Consider the following 21588-nt stretch of genomic DNA (forward strand, 5'->3'; position numbering starts at 1 on the left):
AACTATTATTTTCTTAGTTACGCAATGCATTTATTCAGCATTTCTCTCTCTCTCAAATGGATAATGCATGCAAAACTTTAAAACTGAAAATAAATATAGGATACAAATATGAACCTTAGAGCAGTTTTGCTTATGTATAAAACATAAAATGAATAAAATATACATTGAACATGAAATAAGGCATAGAATAATATCATAGGAATAGCATAAATGTGTCCAAAATAAACTATATATCCAGCTGTTGTACAATCTCCATATTTAAAAAATTAAATAAATATTCTCATTTATGTAAAAAATATCCCAAAATAAACTTTGTTAAGCTTTAATAGTATCAACTTAATTATTTGAGTCTGACGCACAAATTTAAATCATGATCAAAATTCAATTCATTGCACAGCTTTATTTTGTGCTGTATTCAGATTCCTCTTAAATAACATTACAGTCAGAAGCTAGCTAGCATTAGTCATTTTTCATTTAGTCACTCTCACTTTATTGTTGAACACCAAACACTAAAACACGACCTTGAACGCTGGTGAAAATGTGTTTATTCAAATTCATATTCAACAACGTTTATTGTCAATTCTTCGTATGAAATATATGAAGAATCGAAATTGTGTTTCTCTCTTCCAAGTGTATAAATGAATAATAAGTCCAGTGACTTATACTCCAGTGCGACTTATATATTAAAATTTTCACACACTGACAGCCGCGAGGGGGCGCTCTAGGCTTGCGTGTCAGTATCTGCTACTACTAGTACTCCTGTACCTCCTGTACCACTGCATGTACCACTGTCACTTGGCTCTACTGCACATGTCTCCTGCAGAAAAAGCCGCTGTCCTGCTGCAGATAGTGACATATTCAGCAGAAAACGGTAATCGAGCAGCAGAAAGAAATTTTGGAGTGAGAAACTTATGACAACTGGGAGGATGCACCATGCAACTTTCCTGGAAGTCACTGGATGCATCGACAAAGTCTGGACTTCAGTGACACTGAAACCATCCTGTCGGGATTCAGAAAGGCCGGAATAATTCTAACGGGAATGCCGTCTCTGATAACAGCTACGCAGAAGAGGAAGCGACGCTCCGTTTACCTCTGGAGGTCGTGGAGTTGCTCAGAAGTGAGGATGAAGAATTCAATGGATTTAGTGATTTGGAGTGAGATGAAGAGTTTGGTAAACTTGTTCTGTTCTGTTGTTTATGTTATAGTTTATCTGAAGAACTGTTAATCTGTGACGTTAACAGTCTGTTGTTCTCTGTTCTATTGTAATTACTAGAACTTGACTTTCAAGATGAAATGTCGGTTCCTGGTCTCTGATTTTATCAAATAAATTTCCCCCAAAAAGTGTGACTTATAATCTGCTGTGACTTATATATGTTTTTTTGTTCCTCATTACATATTTTTGGGCTGGTGAGACTTGAGATACTCCAGAGTGACTTACAGTCTGAAACACAGTATTTGCTTATTTAATAGGCAATTATGAGATAGGTAAAAGATAAAAACGAGACAGCTGTAGTATTTTTCCTATCCTTAGAAACAGCAAAGCAACTAAAATTACATTTCTACCTTCAAACTTCAAAAATCTTTTTATTACAAAAACTGTTTAGTTTTTGTTATAAAAACTTCAGACCATTAACATTTAGATATGCTGTCAGTTCATCAGTGAAAGTCTGTTATCATCTACATTTCATTTTGCATTTTAAAGGGTCTATGAAACTACAATGTCCTCGTTCTATGCAATAATATAAATGGGAGAAAACAGGTCTTGCCCACGTATCTCAATAAATCTTAAACTCTTTACAGGAGCTATGCAAATTAGATTCTCTTATGGCTGCTTCCATTTCATCAATTTAAAGACCTAGTTCCACCATGACCGAGCCCTTTCATGGTCTCTGTGGAGGGAATAATAGACTGCAGAGGAGGAGCTGAAAAGAAGCAAAATGGTAGAAATGAGTCTGCGTAATTATAGCAGCACCATCTGAAGCTACACTGTCATTGTCGGAGCTCATTTGCACAGCTCCTCCTATAGTCCGTCTGTATGCCCATTAGTCTATAGGCAGGTCCAGCATTCACACCATTATAAAAGGAAAGACTAAGGCTGAAAAACACAATAGTTTTCCTCATACTCATCTCAATTTTTGATTCAATTTGATTTTGTCTTATTAAAAGTGCACTAAAGGGATGCACCGATACTAGAAATGTAACAATAACTGAAATATTGTGATATTGTATCGTCAAAGATCTCACAATAATATCGTGGACCAGGTCTCTTTGCTTAAATAAATAGTTTTGGTGTGGCAATAGCTAAAAATAACAGAAAAGAAGAATATTGCAATAAATATCGTTCTGTGAGGTGTATATCATGAAAATATCGAACTGAGGAATCTAGATATCATTACGTCCCTGACTGATACGATGCTGGTATCGGGTATTAGTACTTCCTTATACTCGTACTTTTTAAACATTTGTCGATAAGATACCACGCACCGATACCACTATTACATGACGTATTACGCAGTATCTCGGTAAACCAGTATCGCGGTTATGAGAAAGCGCGATAAATAAAGTGACAGTACATGAGTGAAATGACTGTCGACCTGCGCACGTATGATCTCTGAAAAGTTTAACATGAACCATCTCCAGCTCGATATACCCACAAAACAGACTCACAATCAGCAGCACATCCCTCTGTCACAGTAAGAACACTCATATTCCACTGAGTCGTGTCATTTAGTCCGACAGAAGCTGAACTGCATCAGAGCACAAGGAGCGAGCTGTTCTTTCAGCGCTTATAGTTTATGCAAATGAGCCATGCAGTTTTACGTTTAGTTTCTGTAAAACGTAAACAAATGTGCTCAAAGCTGCATTAAACACATTATAATATCATGGTTGCTTGTATTTTTCCTGGTTTATTAAATATATAACTTTTCTTTATTGTTTCCTTGTGCGATTTTTACTTCTTTGGAGTGCCTGGACTCGGTTGTAGGGATGGGCATGATTAATCGATTAATCGATAATTGATCATTAAGAATTTCATCGATTATGTTAATTTTAATCGACAAATCGAATGTAGGTTGCTGTGTGTAGCGTGACCAAACAGGGATCCGTACATGTGTCTCTCTGCATCAGAAGGAGCGAGCAAACACAAACAGTCGGTCAGTCTGCAGCGTACCGAAGCACAAATGCGTATTTAACGATGACTTATACAAGAAATTCCATGCTTTCCGTTGCGTTCGGGACAAGTGTGAGTCCTTGTGCACAGTGAACAAAGCAGCACATATGTTTCTGTGTCCAGTGGGAAAAAGCTTTACCTGGTGAGAGTCGCGCAATGTCAATGACGAGTCCCCACCTCCCTCCCCCGTACGGTGTCCTGGTTTTGACAAACGCAAATATGGTCACACTAACCTGTATTCACCTGAGTCATGTCTTTTAATCCTACAGAAATTGACCGCATCAGCGACACAAGAGCTGTAGTTTTATCTTCGCTGAGTTTATGCAAATTAGCGATGCGGTTTTAAGTTTTGTTTCTGTGAGAGTTGCGCAAAACTGAATTAAACACAATATAATCTAAAACGGATTGATGTGGCTCTAGTGTCGTTACGGTTTATATGTCGTAAAGTTGAATTTATTTATGCAGATTAGTAGTGCAGATAGTAATAATAATGATGATTTTAATATAAAAACGTTAATGATTAATTGATAATCGATCGTTAATTCTTCCGACGATCGATTAAGAAAATTTCATCGAATGCCCATCCCTACTTGGTTGTGTTTAAAGTTTTGATCCTTTTTCCAAGAGCACCCACTACCTGCTCCCACTGACTGGAACATCTGCAGCAAACAGCCACATTTCTTGTTTTCTCTGCATATAACGTTTGTGCTTGTGCATTTGTAAGACTATGTCAAGAAACCAGGATAGTACATTTGATCAGCGTGCATGTAAACAGCATATCCCAAATACTTCCATGACCGGGATTTGGATAATAACCAGGATACTGATGTGCATGTAAACTTACTCGGTGTGTGTTCATGGAGGTGGGGGTTAAAGTATCTGTATCAGCACTCAGTATCGACAAGTACAGAAATGATTATACTCATATCGGTTTTGAAAAAAGTGGTATCGGTGCATCCCTGGTGCACTACGTAACTTTTCTGGTCGCCGGGGTCCACCACAAGCTTGTTTCCATGGAGATATTATCATCAGAGTATGGCCTTAAACTCGTCTGTGGTGCTTTTATTCAGTTGCAGGTGTTTTATAGCTCGAAAACACACGGAGACACATGTGTTCCTACAGTGAGTGTGTCGTGGTTCATGTTTTGTAGTTGATGTTTTTTGCTTATTTTGGTGGATCTTTTCCTTTAGTGTTGTGTGCCCTTGGTGTTTTATTTTGATGTTAGTCCTGTCTGTTTGTAGTTTCAGTTTTACTTCCTGTCTGTGTTTTTCTCTGCCCTTTGTTGGTCCATTGTATTTGCCATTTTCTGGGTCTTTGTCAGTGTCTTTTTCTTTCATGAAAGTTTAGTTTATATTTTTGGATTTTGTGGATTTTTTGGGGGATTTGTTATTAAATACTTTAAAGCAGTCCTGCATTTTGGGTCCTCCCTCTGTTTCTATCTGCAAGAGTGAGCTCGCCGTTCCACAGATCTGACTTGTAACTTGGCCCGGTAGCACTGTAGGCTTGTCTCCACGGAAATAAATATGTTTAGGGTCAATCTGCGGGACATTCTAGACAAAGCAATAACATTTCCGTGAAGAGAAGCAAGTGGCGGACCCCCCCACTAGAAAACTGCACGGTCAACCTTTTAAAACAAATAAACATGGTTATAAAAAGACATTTCCAGAACTAAACTATAACTGTGGTTACTCATTGCCAAAAATACAACTATAATTTCTTCCTACAAAGTGTGAACTCTGCTCCAGACCACATCCTCTTACTGACTGGCTGTGGACCTCTTCACTAAAAACACCAAGCTGATCATTGACAAAGACAAAAGACTAAATCACGATCCTGATTTAAATTTGAATAATTGCACAGCCTATCCATATTTGAGCAGAAACCAAACAGCAAAAATAACTCGTGACATAATTACAAGTGTTAATTAAAGCACAATGCAACACAGTGGGAGACCAGAGGAAAAGTATGTATAATTTAGTGCAATGTAGTTGCCAGAGATAAGCAGTATTTTTAAGTTCTTCGCCTCTGCTGCAGTTTTACTTTGGCATAACTTACGGTAAGTGCGATGTCTATTTCGGTGACATTTTGTCTGGCAAAGAACAATTGAATGAACAGAATGAATGAGGAGTTAAGTCACAGTTTCCTGCATGACTGCGAGCGCAGATGTGTTTTAAAATGAAAAAACAACACTGCACTAATGGAAAATACAGTGTTTGTGTGATGTTAACTTTAGGCTCTGCTCTGTCTGAGGCTTTAATCTGACCTTTATATGAACACTGTCTGTACATAAAGAAGTAACTTAGCTGGAACTGGAAGTGGCTCTATAATTAAGAGTAGGTGTAATTTCAGATGTATTTATCAAGAGTACAACTATTTCCTGTGAAGCATTTATAGTTTTTACATTGGTCCATCACCCCCTCTTTGGACAAAATTAGGTGATTTGATGGCATTATCGATTTTTCCACAATCAAAAAAAATGTAGAGAGCCTTTTTGTGTTGTCCACTTTTCTAATTTAAAAGTTTCACTTAATTTAAAAGCCCCAAAATCCATATCTGAGCGGAAAAGTTTGGCTTCTAAAACAGCCTAAATTTTAGAGAAGACTGACTGAAGTGTTGTAAAAAGTTTGTGCAGTAGAGACAATAATAGACATTATCGTTGTAATAATAATAATAATAGTAATAGTGATAATGGTAGTGGTAATAATAATAGTAATAATAGTAATAATAATAATACATAAAAAGAAATGCCTTTAGGGTTATGCTTTGAGATTGTGACAGGAAATGATGATGGTGAAAATAAATATTAGTTTCAGTATAGGGACTAATAAAAAAAATAAATAAATTTTAAAAAAAAGTAAGAGAGACAAATAGGAATTTCAATTATGAATTGGCCACAGTGTGTCAATGTTAGGGAGCCTAGCGATGTATTTATGTTGCACTATCACATTTATTTTATTTGATTTTGCCAAATTTGTGTCAGTGTGGGTGGTTGGGGGGAAATGGGAAAAAAAAATAAAAAATTTGTATTTGTTGTGGTGTTGTGGTTGTTGCTTTATGTTTTTGTCTTTGTTTTATGCTGAATATTGTAATTGTTAAATGTTGATTGTTGTTTTATTTTCTAAATGTTATACTCTGTTGTCCTTAAAAAAAAAAAGTTTGTGCTCATTGTTTTCATATAGGGGTGTGCAAAAATATTGAAATATCGATGTATCGTATCGCTTAATGTGATGATACAGTATCGATATCATGGGCTGCTGTATCAATATATTGCCAAGAGTATTTTCTGGTATATTTTACTAAATTATTGTTTAGAGGAAGGAAACTCGTTCATGCGACACATTTGACATTTTCACAGTTTTGATGATTAAAATGTTTGTGTTTCATATGAACTTTGCACAGGAAGTGGTTTAACAAAGACTTTTATTATCACAGCCATGATTTAGCCTTTATTTTTATTGAACCCTATCTAATCGATTTGCAATATATCGTATCGAATCGAAAGCTCACGGTATCGAGGTGTGTATCGAATCGGCAACTTCTTAATGATACCCAGCCCAGATACTTTCATATGTGTCCAAAATTTTTTGTCAACTGGGTAACGCCTTAGATAATCCCTCATAAAACTCCACTGGTTCACTCTAAGTCACAAACTCAAAACTACAATGAAGCCGCAGCCTTTGTGCAGTGATATCTGAAAAGAGACAGCTCAGGTTCAACCCGGATATTTGAAAGAATCGTCTTGTTTTATTGCGAACTCAGCTTCAAAACATTTCAGACGTCAACTGGATAACGCACATATTTATACAGAATTACACTAGATTTTAAATTTGCTGACAGGAATGGAAGGATCTTAATGGCAGCAGTAGGTCATGATAATGTGGGGACAGTCTCACCTCTATAATAAGAACGACGTCCGAAAATGTTACGAAATGTCAACTGGGTAACGCTTCCCATAGACTCCATTATAAAATCAAAATCAAGCAAGATAAATCAAGTTTTCTTGCTTTATCCAACATGTTAATGCATTTTCGTTCATGTTCAATAGACTATAAACATCAACAAACAATCTGAAAAGTACTCGTTATAACAGACGGCGGAGTGTCAAGATTAGAGACACATGTATAACACCCCCAGAACGACGTCACTGCAAAGCGTCAATAGTGTGCCTCATTACAATAAAATTATACGCATGGGAATTTATAAATTGGTCAACATTTAATCTACAACAGCTGCCAAGAAAAACTGGTTCACTGAGATTGTCGTTCACATTATGGTCATTGTTTGTGAGCAGAATGGAAAACGAAAGTAGTCCGTATCTTGTTCTATGACAATTACTTCATATGTACTTCGTGTCTGAAAGCAGCACACGTTACACAGAACATTACAATGGACTATGCTTCAGATTAATCCTGTCACAATAACACATTTTAAAGCACGATATATTGCTACAGAGAGATGTAACAGTAAATTACACTATTGAAACTACTTTATGCCTCTCATACAATAACAATAAAACAGAATAATCCCAGTAAATCATAATTTAAATTGACAGTATCATTAGCTGCAACAATCAAACTGCAATATGACCTGATAATTCACCATAAAAGTAATTTATGCAACCCTCTACAGCTCAGATCTTATCGTATTAAAGTGGTCACTTGTTTATCGCGAAGGTTACGTTCTAAAAATAACCCGCAATAGGCGAAATCCGCAGCATAGTCAGCTTTATTATTATATATGTCTTAAGGCTGTAAAACACTTTATACACTTTTCTCACACAGGACACTTACAACCCTTTCTGCATCCTTCTTAAAACTTATTGCTGCTGTCGTCCTCATGTTATTTTCCTCCTTCTTTATGTAACGAACTGAAGATTAATTTATTACGTAATGACGCCTACAGCCGCGTAACTTCTCCCTTTTGTTTTTGTGTGATGGTTTGCATCTTCCTCTGCCTTTTGGGTGCGACCGCAGGAGGCTTTGTCGGTGCAGAAGGTTTCGTCGACATTGTGGGTTTTGTCGGGGAGAAAACTTGCAAACGTACAGCACTTCAGAATCACACTGCTAGAGATCCAACATTTATGTAAACTTGGAAAGCTGAACGCATTCTGTACCGTACAGGAGACACGGCACGGAGGAGATTGATTGACAATGGTCTACAGTCCCTTAGCCAATCAGGACGCAGGGGGAGGAACACAATACATGCAAAAATTCGAGAAACAGCGAGGCCGTGAAAGGTTAACCGCGTCATACTGAGACACGACTGTACAACTAAAATAACAAACAACTCCCCATTATTGCAAAAATTGACACATGATAAACATTAAGCCTAAAAATATACTGTTCCAGCTTTCATATATTGAATAATAAGTTAGAGTTACTTCTTTTGAACATTTTAAATTTTAAGAAAACACAACATAAACATTCAAAACATGTACATTTAAAGGTGCACTATGTCACTTTCTGATCAGGATATGTCATTGCTCTGCCTGGAATGTTCCACAGTATGACATTACACAGCTCTGCCTGATATTTATTCAATTACAGGTGGATTCAAAGCTCAAAAATACCTAGAAAAACTCAGATTCTCCACAGATCTGACCTGTAACTTGGCCTCCATGATAGAAAGGTTTAATGCCATACTGCGAAACATCCCAGAAAAAGCAATTACGTGTTCATGGAGAAAAGCAGGTGACGGATCCTCCACCAGAAAAGTTACACAATGCACGTTTAACAAAAAAAAAAAAAATAGTTGGTTCTTTAAGTCCGTATAGTAATTATGGTGACAGGCCTACTTCAGATAGAGACAAAACAGACCACAGCAGCCTGGTGAAAAGAGACTAGTCATTAAAAAGTAGAGCTAAACACATCTCCCTGAGCTCTGGGCACACGTCCTGTTTGAGGCTTGAGTTTGTCTCTAATGTGTAATTTTAGTGCCATGTGTCCTTGTGCAGCCCAAACATGTCCCTCCCTCAAACCCAGAGACTCACAGCACAGATTCTGCTCTGCTCCGTCTGACGGTTTCCTCTGGAGATTCAGTCTCACCTCCACACGCCAACATAAACAGGTCAGGTCTAAATAGGCCTGTCACCATAACTAATTTAAAACTATGATGTATTGCTTAAGAAAATATAGACGATATACACACGATAATATTTAAACTAATTTATGACACTGACACACTAACTCTAAAGCTAAATTATCTAAAAAAAATATTGCAAATGTGTAATGTGGTTAAAATAACTGCAGTACATAAATAGCAGAATGAGGCTGTATCTATAATAAGTTATAGATGCCTCTCTCTACAGCTCAAATCTAATCATAGAACAGGAAAAATAATAGGAGTTCCCCACCAGGACTAAGAAAAAGCACCTACCCAAAATATCTGTTAGATATTGAAAGAAAAGTAGAAATAATTATTTTTAGAGGCCTACATCTAAAGTCACATCCACTTGACTTTGTTCTGTCAGACTGAACACTTCTGAATCGTTTTCCACAATCTGAATATGAGACAGACTTAGTGATGCAGTGGGACCATGGCACACCAGTGGCACATGTCACGACTCTCTGACAAAAGGAAACATTCCCACAGACTGCAAATGCCCCAAAAGGAGCGGGGCACACGTCAACAAAGGGGGCGGGGCTTACCTTTCACCTGCTCTGCAGCAGACTCCACATCCAGAGGGATCGGGGGAGCAGCCGTCTCACCTGCACACATAAAACAGTATCAGTTAGTTTTAGTGTGGACTTAGTTTTCACTTCAGTAAAATCCAAACAAAGTACGTGGCTCTGATTCTGCTTTGCTCCTCCTGGTCACACCACAGACACTGAGGGAGGAGCCTGTCAGTCCTCAGAGAGCTGTGAACATCTCCCCAGGCAAAATAAGCTCCCTGTTTGTCACCTGCAAACACAGCGCTGTCATTCAGCGTCATTATTGACTTTATAATCTACAGTCACTGCCACCGGCAGTTTGTATGAATACAAACCAACCAGTGAAAATGGGTCAACGGAAGGCCCGTGTTAAGGATAAGAGTCTAGGAATCTATGGAGGCAGCATGTTTACTGAGTAAACAGACAGTTAACGCTCAGTCAGGGCACAAACACACACCCAGAGAAGAGTGTAGGACACCAGAGGATGGAGCTGCAGGCTCTGCACGGTCCATTTAACCACATGGACAACACCACTGTGCAGAAAGCATTAAGGAGAAACTGAATAACATCATATAATTCTCTATCTATCTGTTTTCTGTGTTCAGTACATAAAACACAACAGATTATGAATTTTCAAATAGTCAAAACACAAAACCTGTGATATAAATTTCCCTGAGCATTAGAACAAGTCTTATCTGTTGAGTGTGATCTAACCTAAATAAGAAGTGAACTGAGAGAGACTCTGTGGGCTGACAGGAAAACAAGCCCACAGCAAAGAGTCAAGAAAACATAATGATCTGGTTATAAGTCAGTACAGCGTATGAACAGAGACGCTACAGAAGCAAACAGACAAATCACAAAACTACAGCGCTCTGGAGCTGGCACGATTCCCAAAGGGTCAGAGGAAGGTCTCCTTTACAGTGGCTTCAATTAGAGCCAACAAACAGAAGGTGTGAAGACTGGCTAGACGCTATTAGAAGTGTTGTTTACATTAGTAAAACTATTATTTTTAATGTAAACAAGCCCGTAATAAGAGTCACTTTTTATCAACACAATTACATTTTATCGACCTTTCACTAGGGATGTAAAAATAACCCAAGTACTGTGATATTATATCGTCAAAAGTCTCACAATAGATATATGTATTATTATATTTCTATATTTTATGCATTACATTATACACACAAGCAATGCACAATTTTAAGTATTTTTTCTGCATCTTGCAAACTACAATTTACAGACAACTCTCCAACAACAAACACAAACTCACTGCACGCTAAGCTATTTCTGTCCAGACTATTTTAATATCAAATTCATCCCATTTTTCCACCCTAGAGACTGTCCTGTGTTCAACCCGGGACAGCACCCCTTCTGATCAACAGCCAACTAGATCTGGTGGGGCTAGATAAGGTTGCTTTTTTCCATTGCCATTGAACTTCCATTATAAATAAATATGGAGCGACTACAGTAGAGAACAGTTACTCATATCTGGAGCTGTAACGATATCCAAATTAGTCGTTACAAACCAAAGAGTTATGCATAATAACAGTTATTTCATTGTGTAAATTTGACTGAAACACAGCTAAGAATTTTTGTATATGTAGTTCTCTGTTTCTTTTAGCTATTGCTGCACCATAACAATGAATTTAAGCAAGAGATTTTGATATATTGTGATGGCCCATTATATTATTGACAGACTTCTGACGATACAATATCAAGACATTTTGGTTATTGTTACATCCCTACTTATATCAGCGTCCCTCTATAGTCTAAAATTCTAGTAAAAAACATGGAATAAACATTGGTAAAACGAAATCTCAATTTGTTGCTTCTTCATTCTCATAAAAAATAACTAAAGTGTTCAAAATACTGCTTAAAAATGTATAACAAACTGTATTAAAAAAAATGATCTAGAAAGTATTTGTTCCATCACAGTCTGAAAAAAATTCATGAGAAACACTGCTCATACTGAAAGTCCTGCATCAGTAACACAAACATTTTGTTCAGTTGTAGCAGTGAAAGGGGGAGGACTTTTAAGATAACCACAAAGCACGTGTGTCTTTTTATCTTTGCACAGTGATAAAGAAGCAGAGACACTGTAGAGTGTTAGAGGTAAGTTAAAACTCCCATATTACACAAAAAGTGACTCTTGTGAGCTTTTAGTCATGTTAGAAAGTTGGACACTGTGTTGTTTCATTCACACATGTTTGAGTAACCCTTTATTATAAGTCTGTTTATATCTCCAAAGCTCAAAATGCTCTGTAGTTTTCAATTTAACAACTACCTTTTTGTACTTTTTATGTGTTTGGAAACTGGTATTCTATTACCAGAAAAGGAAAATGTTTAATGTTCACTGTGGTAATGTAATCAAGTATCGGTAAGGTTGAATTTTTTGTATCATGACTAAGGGTGTGCAAAAATATCAAAAAATATCAAGAGTACTTTTTTGTTCTATTTTACTAAATTATTTTTGTTACAGCTACAGTCTAGTTGCTTGTTTAGAGGAAGGAAATTCTTTTATGCAACACATTTGACATATTCACTGTTTTGATGATTATTGTAAATAGTTCATATAGTTTAGTTCAAAATGTCTGAAAAATGCAAAAGAAAGCTCATTGTGTCAGATTCAAAGAGTGGGGGTGAAATAAATAAACAAGTTTCCATCTTCCCACTTGTTTTTGGGCAAATTTTTTGTTGTGGCTATTTTCATTTCTATTATGATTTCACTTATGTTATATATTTCATTGTATAAGAATGTAAATCTCTACTTGCCCAAAATAAATACATAAAATAAAAATAAAAAAATTAAAAAATGGGTGTGTTTCATACTATCTTTGCACAAGAAATGGTTTAACAAAGACTTTTAGTATCACAGCCATGATTTAGCTTTTATTTTTATTAAACTGTATCAAACCGAAAGGGCACTGTATCAAGATATGTATCGTATCATGACCTATGTATCGAGATATGTATCGTATCGTGGCCTATGTATCGAGATATGTATCGTATCATGACCTATGTATCGAGATATGTATCGTATCGTGGCCTATGTATCGAGATATGTATCGTATCATGACCTATGTATCGAGATATGTATCGTATCGTGGCCTATGTATCGAGATATGTATCGTATCGTGTCCTATGTATCGAGATATGTATCGTATCGTGTCCTATGTATCGAGATATGTATCGTATCGTGACCTATGTATCGAGATATGTATCGTATCGTGGCCTATGTATCAAGATATGTATCGTATCATGACCTATGTATCGAGATATGTATCGTATCATGACCTATGTATCGAGATATGTATCGTATCGTGGCCTATGTATCGAGATATGTATCGTATCGTGGCCTATGTATCGAGATATGTATCGTATCGTGGCCTATGTATCGAGATATGTATCGTATCGTGGCCTATGTATCGAGATATGTATCGTATCGTGGCCTAAGTATCGAGATATGTATCGTATCTATGTATCGAGATATGTATCGTATCGTGTCCTATGTATCGAGATATGTATCGTATCGCGTCCTATGTATCGAGATATGTATCGTATCGTGGCCTATGTATCGAGATATGTATCGTATCGTGTCCTATGTATCGAGATATGTATCGTATCGTGTCCTATGTATCGAGATATGTATCGTATCGTGTCCTATGTATCGAGATATGTATCGTATCGTGTCCTATGTATCGAGATATGTATCGTATCGTGGCCTAAGTATCGAGATATGTATCGTATCGTGGCCTATGTATCGAGATATGTATCGTATCGTGGCCTATGTAAGGAGAAATGCATTGTATCGTGGCCTATGTATCGTATCGGCAACTTCTTAATGATGCTCAGCCCTACACTATTATTAAAGATGCACTGCGCAACTTTTCTAGTGAAGGGTCCACCACCTGATGTCTCCATGGAAATATTATTGCTTTGTCTAGAATGTTCCACAGTACAGATTATAGCATCTTATATCAGTAGGCTACATTACAGTTCAGATCTGTGGAGAGTCGCCGTATTCACAGAGGAAATTGATTGTATTTTTGAGCAACAGAAACACCCGTATAATAATAATAAATGTTCGTTAGATGTTGGAACATTCTAGGCAGAGCAATAACTAAATCAAGACAAATAGGCAGCGGACTCCTTCTTAATATAATATTTGACTGTATCCGATCTCTTAACAAACGTTCCATGTTTTGAAACAGGAGCTGGGCTGATACATTGCAGCGGTGTGGTGCTGTTAAAGGAGCTGCTCGGTGCTGGCAAAGACGAGCAGTGTCACAAGTTTCCTTTTAGTGCAACCTAAAACACCCAGCTCTTTCTCCAGTCACCTGACTCTCTAACCACAGAAAACCACCCTCCACTGTCGAAGAAATCAGCCCACCAACGTCAACCAACCAGCATGAAGAAACCAGATACATTTTGAGATGTTTTTGTCGGAAACATTATGAGTATTTAAACATCCTATATTACGCAAAATTGACTCTTGTGACATTTAAACTATGTTATAATGTTGTCACCTCCACCAAAAACATACCGGAGTTGTGTTTTGTTTCCTTCACATGTTTGAGTAATCCTTTATTATTAGTCTGTCTACATCTCCAAAGCTAAAAATGCTCTATTCCACCTTGTGATGTCATGACGTGATAGTTTTCAAGTTAACAGCTAAGGCTTTGGAATTAATTGAATTTTGATTGTGATTTCGATTTGTGTGTTAAACGATCTCCAAACTCATAAAATCAAGTTGATACGATACAAATTTTTTATATAAATAATTATATTTATTTCATTTTTTTGTAGAACAGCTGGATATATAGTTTATTTTGGATACATTTATATTTTTCTATGCCTTATTTCATGTTCAAATATATTTAATTTTTTATTTTTTTGTTTTATGCATCGCAAAACTGCTCTAATGTTATATTCGTAGCCTATATTTATTTTCAATTTGAAAGTTTTGCGTAAATTATCAATAACAATGTGTTTTTTAGACAGAAATGCTGAATAAATGCATCGTGTAACTAAAAAAATAATCGTTTGAATAATCGTGATTTCAATATTGACCAAAATAATCGTGATAATGATTTTTTCCATAATCGAGCAGCCCTATTAACAGCTGCCTTTTACCTTTTGTTCAGTATAGATTTGCAATTCAGTGAAAAAAGCGGTGAAATTATCCATGAGGATTCTAGTGAAGGAACAACATTTATTATCACATGACATCACAAGGTGGAACAGAGTGTTTTCTACTTGAGAGAAGAACGGGATTTGTGTGTTAAACATTTGTGAATGAAACAAAACAAACACAACTCCAGGTTTGCTTAAAATGAGAAAACAACATTATAACATAGCTCAGAAAATAGTGTAATATGGGTCTTTTAAATTTTTAAATCAGGATTCTTATCAAATTTTTTGTCTAATTAATTTCTTGAACATAAACTTTTAATATTATCACACTATTCTGCTCCAAACCAAATGCTTTTACTGACAGACTATTCAAAAGATCCAAGCTGTTCAATAAAAAACACTTATAATAAAAATTAATGTTTACAAGCATTTTGACAGAGCCCCTATTGTACGGTTTATATGAGCATTTCCATTCACGCTTTCTTTTATATGGGGCCATTTTGAGGACAGTGGACCATTCAAAAGACAGAATATCTTGTTTTGAATTGTTAACTTCCACAGTAACGTTCTTCATTTTCGTCTTTCTGAAACCCGTGGGTACATTTGAGCAGAGATAAAAAGGTACCAACAGGAACGGTTTGTATTCTGGGGAATTTACGATGGTTCTAAAACTCTAAAAATACTTGTAGCTCTGCAGCGGTGGAAGCCTCCAGGGTCAGAAGGTGGTTGAAGATAAACTGAAAAACTGCAATAAACAAAAACTGAAACTATGTGGGATGTTCAAACCCAACATGATAGAAAAGACTGAGACTACAACCACATACACCATCGATCAAGTAGTATTTATTATAATGTAATTTTATGTGTTTTGGTGCTTTGTAAGCGTTGGATGTGATGTTATTAAAGCTCCGATACGACACAAAATGAACTCTTGTGAGGTTTAAGTCTGTTAGAATCAAAAACAGACCTGGAGTAGCGCGTGGATTGGACCGAATTTTTCTGTCCGAGCCCAGCCTGCGTTTGACAGAGCAGTGATCGAATCTGACCCGAGCCCCATAGGCATTAAGATATTTGTGTGTTCAAACCCGACACAATTAAAATCACACTATTTTCACAGCCCTACAAATGACACACATGGGATATTGTGTCATTTCTGGCCTTTCACGGACACAGAGACGCAAAATACAAACTCGGGATAAAGCGAAAATAAAGAGAAGACTTTATTACTCAAAATGCAACGTCTCATCCACATTATCCATAGAAATTATCCTCCGCAAATAATGACATCCAGTCCACAAAACCGCACTGTTAATCCAGTTTGAGGCGTTATTCAAAAGTAAAAAGGCAAGAGTAGTTCCTCGTGCGTGTTTGTTTACATCCACACAGCACACGGATCGAGGTGAAGCTGCAGATTCACAATAGTGACTCTACTTCTTGTGCTTCTTATGCTTTAAAAAACATGAATCTGAAGTATCGCACCACATTTCACAAATAATAATAACACAGTTTTGACTTGTATCTGAACTAAAAGTGCAGTGCTCTGATCTTTTGAACACTTAAGAATCTCAAAGCGAGTCGTTTTTACTGTAAACAGGAAACAGTTGACGCGTTAATGTGTCCGAGTCCGACGCGAGCCCAAACATAAATTGTAAATATTTATTTTGTCCGAACCCGCCAGTTTCCGTCAGACTTCGGTCGGGTTTCCATGTCCCAACCTGGACTAACCTTTTCTTTAGGGGTGCAACTATATCCAAGTCTCACGATAAGATATCATCACGGTATGAACCTCACGTTACGATATTTATTGCGATATCGTGGGAAAGCTCACTATATGGTGGGGAGGCTCGATTAGGGATGTAACAATATCCAAATCTCTCAGACGATATTTTCATGATATACATCTCAAGGTACGATATTTATTGCGATATTTTGTGGAGGATAAACAGCTAAAACTGTGAATATGCTACTTTATCTTCTTAAAATGCCTTGACAAGACTTAATCCAAAGAACTAAGACTTAAAAGTGCTTAGAACTGTTATTTCTTCTTGTCGTCTGCACTGAAATGGAGCAAAGGATCATGGTCTATGTAGTTTTCTGTCTTTTTTTAGCTATTGCTGCACCATATGTGAGGGTTTCATCCTGCCCCTCCTACCCCTCCCTTCCCTGCTCTTTCTCTCCTTACCCTATTTGGTTTTTCCTGAACGGACCCCAATCACTCACCTGCTGAGCTCCACTCCTGATCCTCGTCAAGTAATCACCTCCTGCAATAAAAGACCTGCTGACCTGCTCTCCAGTGCCAGATCGTTCCCATCCCAGTGGTGAACTACTCAGGCTTTTTGTGATTTTTCGAGACTTCCAGAGGCTTTTTGATGCTTACCCGTTTATTTTGTCCTATCCCCAGCACTTCATTTGGAGCCAGCCTCATCCCGTTACCACCAGTTTCTTTAAGCCTCCAGTCAGCCTCCATCTCCACAGACCTCCCATCTGCAGCCAACCCGGACCCGTCCTGCCTCCCCTGGAATCTATCCCCCCGCCAAGACTAGTTTTGTGAATAAAATACTTTTTTTCCTTCTGCATATTTGGGTCCGACCAGTGATTCCATAACACCATAACTCTTAATTTAAGCAAAGAGACTTCGATATAATTCGATATATTGTGATGGTCCACGATATTATTGTGAGAACTTTGACGATACGATATCACAATACTTTGGTTATTGTTACATCCCTACTTTCCTTATCAGTTTCTCTACCTCTCCAAACGTTGAAAATGCTCTGGAAGCAGTAGTTTTCAAGTTAACAGCGACCACTAAGCTTTAGTTCTATACAAAATGGCAATTCCATGGCTGAAATGATTCAAATTATTCTAGCAAAGGTGTATTTTCTAAACGTGTGATTGAAACAAAACACAACTCCAGGTCTGTTTGCAATGAGGAAACAACATTACAGCATAGATCAGAAAATAGCGCAGTATGGACGCGTTAAATAAAACTTGGGGCACAGACTTGAGCAAGGAACAGACACAAAAGAGGCACGTAAAAAGCATTTTCTCTCTGGGCCCAAGAGCCACATTCAGAGCAGAGCAGCATTAACCCAGAAACCCTCCAAAACCCTCCTCCTCCCTGAGCCATGCCAGTTTTAAAGAGCTCTCCGCGCTACTATAAAATAAATCAGAATTCACTACCAGCTTCTATGGCTGTTACAATACAATAACGCATTTGAAGTGTGATTTTGTTCTACAAAACACATCTTGGTTACACTGAAACGACTTCATAATGCTGCAATTCTAAAGCAGGAACAGTCCACTAAAGTGTTTTCTATTGTTAAAACCTGAGATGCAAAAAAAAAAACGCAATAGTACTGGGTAAGAAAATTGTTATAGAAGTTAAAGGTGTGTGTTGTAACTTTTCTGGTAGAGATCCAGCGTGTGTTTGTATCCATGGAGAAATGCTATGGAGATTGCTTTCCCTGGCATTAAACCTGCTGATTATTTAATTATAGATGTGTTTTTTTTTTTTTTTCCCACAGTAAAACGATCCCATGAAAAATATGTGTTCTCCCATAAGCTGGCCCACCTCTCCATGAATCAGATGTGTAATATGGCTTGGTGCTTGTCTCCATGGAAGTAGATGATTCATCAGCCAGTTTCACTTCGTGGAAACCGCCAGATCACTAGGATTCGTTCACTCGATGGTAGGCGATTACTTTTTTCATTTAAGCAAACGCTGCTATTTGGTTGTGACGTGTGTAATGTGCCAGAACGCTCAGTGATGTCCAAGTAATTGCCAGCAAACAAAGCAGGGAGTGAACATGTCTGTCAGTGATCATTGTTGTTTCTGCGAGATGAGCTTGGGAATTAAAGGTGCAATAAAAAATGTGAAATTTGTATTTGACAAAGGAAGTCCAAAGGAGAACAGCGTACACAGTCTGCTATCGCAACTCGGGTTGGTTCTGGCCAACACACTCCTTGAGTTTGACGTTATGGGTTCACTGTTCGTCGCTGATTGGCCGGTGCGCGGTCTACAGTTTCTGGTGTTCTTGCAAACCGTCTAGTGTATTCCGACGGTCGCTGAAGAGAAATTAAATTGAGCAAATGCACTAGGTGACACGAGCCTGGCTAATGTTTACTGTCATACTGTGAAAAATGTCAATATTCAATTCCACGGAGTTACACAGTGTTACGTTAATTAATTAACATCCAACAGCTCAAATGTCATTATGTTACAAGAAACTTCCCAAGAAATTTGTTTTTAAAAATATACACATGATTATTTATGGACCATTTCAAGTCGATATCATAAATATTGTGACCTAACACAGAGGCCAAAATTAAAAACTGGGACTAAGTCGTGAGCTAAACTAAATACTTATTGAAAAATGTCAACAAGATCTGCATGTTTTCTCTTTTTTTGAGATATGTAATGTTAATTCTTATTCAAATAAATGTTTAATAATAGTTTTGCTTAAACACTGAATCCAGAACAACCAGAATAAAACATAATAAAAATTTTAAATAAATAATGTCTCTATAGTCGATCTGTAGCCGGTGGGCAGCTCTAATACATGTTTGATATGATCTTGCAGGCCAAATATAATTAGATCGTGGGCCTGAGTTTGACATGTCTGGCGTAAAGGGTTCGCCACCAGCTTGTCTCCATGGAAATGTTATTGCTTTGTCTAGAATGTTCCACAGTATAGCTTTAACCTATCTATCACGAGGGAGACAAGCAGGTTACAGCACTTCAGTACATTACAGTTCAGATCTGTGGAAAGTCGACACTATTCACAGAAGGAATTATTGTATTTTTGAGCAAAAGAAACACAACAACGAATCAAAGCTAGATGGATCTGTTTAAAGTCATACCGCGGAACATTCCAGGCAAAACAATAACACCTCCACGGAGACAAGCAGGTGGATATTGTCGGGGATAAATCTGCTTTATGATTTGGTTTCAATATCGCGCTTTAAAATTTAGTAGCTGTGGCTGAAAATGGATCACTGTCCTCTTTAAAGGTCAAATCTCCAGTCGAAGAAGCTTTCGAGCACGGCCTTAAACTCGAGACATCTGTTGCCGTGGTTTCCTCCTTCAAAAACAGCAATAAAAATAAATGCCACTGGGGTAAAAAAAAAAAAAATAGCATCATAGCATTGCCTCATCACTCTAGCCTCATTTGCTGTAGGTAGGGCAAATCTGCAGTTCCAGTTGATAGGCTTACGGGTAAAGACTGTTAAAAGCTTCCATCTGATTAGTAAAAGGTAGACTGTCTGGAGTAAAGATTAAGTCTTAAAATAGCACAGAATCAAAGCAGCAATTTCAACCAATTATAACTCTATTTTTAGCGCACTTAATGTTTGTTTCCTCGTCACAAACATACCTGGAGTTGTGCTTTGTTTCATTCACACATGTTTAAACACACATCTGTACACGTCTGCAGCAGGATTCATATCGGTGATTGTGCGTGTGTGGATTCGCTGGAAAATTATGGCGCCGTTCAGACGATCTACTCATAGTTTGGAGAGTCTTTTTTTTGGCCTTGTGTACGCAGCCTTGACCGCGCCTCTAAACCAGAACTAAAAAACTGAAACCAGGACTAAATCAGGAATAAAATCAGGTCTAAACCAGAACGAAAACCAGGACTAAACCACAATGAAACCAGAAGTAAAACCAGGACTAAACCAGAACTAAAACCAGGACTAAAATCAGGACTAAAACCAGGTCTACACCAGGTCTAAACCAAATCCAAGCCAGGACTAAATCAGATCTAAACCAGGTCTAAACCAGGCCTAAATCAGTACTAAACCAGGACTAAAATCAGGATTAAAACCAGATCTAAATCACGTCTAAGACAGGACTAAACCAGGACTAAAATCAGGACTAAAACCAGGTCTAAAACCAGGTCTAAACTAGGTCTAAACCAGGACTAAACCAGGACTAAAACCAGGATTAAACCAGTTGTAAATCAGGAGTAAAAACAGGACTAAACCAGGTCTAAATCGGAACTAAACCAGGACTAAATCAGGAGTAAAACCAGGTCTAAACCAGAACTATAATCAGTATTAAAACTCATTGTAAACCAGGTCTTAACCAGGTCTAAACCAGGACTAAACCAGGACTAAAATGATCTAACAACATTATAACGCGGCGTAAAGCTCACGAGAGTTAATTTTGTGTAATGTAAGTCTTAAGTAATTTTGCAGTTTTTCAGTCTAGTCATGGGATAAACACTGCACCAAATTCTCAATCTGCATCACACTAATCATAGACTTTCTTGTTTTGGATGGGCCAAGCGGCAAATTAAAACCCGTTTAGAAGAGTTTAAGGAGCAGTGGCGCACTCAAACTAACCAAACAGTGATTGAGACAAGGATCACAAAGGACACTTCAGCATCTTCCCCAATCTGCACTTGACTATGAAGTCCAGACTGTCATTTTGTGAAGTGGATGTGACCTTCCTGAGGCAGACGTAGGTAATCTGGACCCGTGAACGTGGCTTCTATATTTAAACGTCGTCAATGATTCATGCTGTTTTGGGGTTTGTCTAAATTTGCTCCTAACCCAAATTCAGACGAGCGTGGAGGCAGAGGAGAGGAAGCGACACATTATGCAACTACAGATCTGCACATAGAAGGACACAAA

General features: G+C 37.6%; 1 protein-coding gene and 1 long non-coding RNA gene across 3 annotated transcripts in view; one reads left to right on the forward strand and one right to left on the reverse strand.

Annotated features, from left to right (window-relative positions):
- Positions 1–21588, reverse strand: part of osbpl5 (oxysterol binding protein-like 5) — a 65322-nt gene that overhangs the window by 42825 nt on the left and 909 nt on the right. For both annotated transcript variants that reach the window (XM_055155785.1, XM_020931079.2), the window contains exon 2: positions 9817–9876. The gene's annotated coding sequence lies outside the window, so the exon portion shown is untranslated. The remainder of the gene's footprint in view (positions 1–9816; positions 9877–21588) is intronic.
- On the forward strand, positions 11835–18314 carry LOC129409497 (uncharacterized). Its single transcript, XR_008632437.1, has 3 exons — positions 11835–11931; positions 14031–17270; positions 17354–18314. It is a non-coding gene; the product is annotated as an uncharacterized LOC129409497 (long non-coding RNA).

The sequence above is a fragment of the Boleophthalmus pectinirostris genome, unplaced genomic scaffold (assembly GCF_026225935.1).
Source record: "Boleophthalmus pectinirostris isolate CB_2022bp ecotype Guang Dong unplaced genomic scaffold, ASM2622593v1 HiC_scaffold_2, whole genome shotgun sequence".
NCBI classification, from domain to species: Eukaryota; Metazoa; Chordata; class Actinopteri; order Gobiiformes; family Gobiidae; genus Boleophthalmus; species Boleophthalmus pectinirostris.